This window comes from Lupinus angustifolius, chromosome LG17, assembly GCF_001865875.1.
Source record: "Lupinus angustifolius cultivar Tanjil chromosome LG17, LupAngTanjil_v1.0, whole genome shotgun sequence".
NCBI classification, from domain to species: domain Eukaryota; kingdom Viridiplantae; phylum Streptophyta; class Magnoliopsida; order Fabales; family Fabaceae; genus Lupinus; species Lupinus angustifolius.
In genome coordinates, this window is record NC_032025.1 from 10,460,510 (window position 1) to 10,462,288 (window position 1,779).

The window sequence follows — 1,779 nt, forward strand, 5'->3', positions numbered from 1 at the left end:
TGTCAAGTCCAGAGGGTTAGACTCCAAAGATGTTGTTCCTTCACTCCTTTGAGATGTATTGGTGCGTTGTTTCTTTGATCTAGAAGAAGAAGCCATGGATTTGGGATTTTGAAATTTTAGTTTTTTGGGTTTTGGAGATTTGGGGGGTTTTGATTCAAGCCACTAATCACGAAAATGAATAGTTAGAAGTGTTTAGAATCGAAAATGTGATAGGGATGAACACAAAAATCACCCAAAACGGTTTAGAAATGAAGATTTTAGAGTGAGACAGGGGTATGCACGAGTAAGAGTGTAGGAGGAAGAAGATGAAGTCTGGAAAAAAATGCAGAAAAACCTACATATACGCACAGAGTAATCGATTACGCTACTTTGAGTAATAGGTTACTCAAATTGAAATTTTAAGAATTTTCAGACAGCAACTCAGAGTAATCGGTTACTGGCCCAAATTTTTATTTTATTTTAAGCATATTGATGCACCGAAAATGATTTTTAACCCAAAAATTGAAGTTTTTTAACACAAATAACTATATTTAAGATCAAGTAGACATGAGATAAACATAATGAAGGAAACATATAATCATATAAGCACGTGAAGACAGGTAAGCTTCATAAAGAATGCCTAATTCAAGTCTAGTTTTGTAAAAAGGTTCTTTTGCCAAGGGCTTAGTGAAAATATCTGCAAGTTGGTTATGAGTATCAACAAATTCTACGGATACATCTTTCTTTTGAACATGGTCCCTTAGGAAGTGATGTCTTATATCCATGTGTTTGGTTCTAGAATGCATGATAGGATTCTTTGTGAGGTTTATAACACTAGTATGATCATATTTCAGCGGAGTGCAGCCAAAGTCTAAGCCATAATCTCGTAATCGTTGCTTAAGCCACAAAACTTAGGCACAACAACTACCTACTGCTATATATTTAGCCTCAACAGTGCTTAGTTTAACACATGCTTGTTTCTTGCAAGACCAAGAGACTAAAACATTGCCTAAAATGTGACAAGTACCACTTGTACTTTTCCTTTCAGATTTACATCCGGCAAAATCTGAATCTGAATAACCAACCAATTCACATATACTTCATTTTGGATACCACAGTCTAACTTCAGTTGTACCTTTAAGATATTTCATAATTCTCTTAACAACAACTAAATGTGATTCTTTTGGTTTAGATTGATATAGACATACATTAAACATGATATCAGGTCTACTAGCAATCAAATATAAAAGAGATCCGATCATACCTCGATACTAATATTTCAATACATTTTACACTTTCATCAGTATCAATGTATGTGCTAGATCCCATAGGAGTAGCTATTGGCTTGCAGTCATCCATATCAAATTCAACAAATCCCTACAATACTTGGATTGACTTACAAAAATGTCATTATCAAGCTGTTTGATTTGTAGTCCAAGAAAGTAGTTCAACTTTCCCATCATGGACATTTCAAATTCTCCTTGCATCATTTTGCCAAAGTCACTACACAAACTTTCATTAGTAGAACCAAAAATAATATCATCTACATAAATTTGAACTAGTAAAGTATGATGATTTATTTTCTTTATAAATAGAGTAGTGTCGACCTTCCCTTTGGTAAAACCTTTTTCTATCAGAAAATTTGTTACACGATCGTACCACGCTCGTGGAGCTTGCTTTAGACCATAAAGGGTTTTCTTTAACTTGTAGACATGAGAAGGATGTTTGTAATCTTCAAAACCAGGAGGTTGTTCTACAAACACTTCTTCTTGAATGTAGCCATTGAGAAAAGCGCTCTTG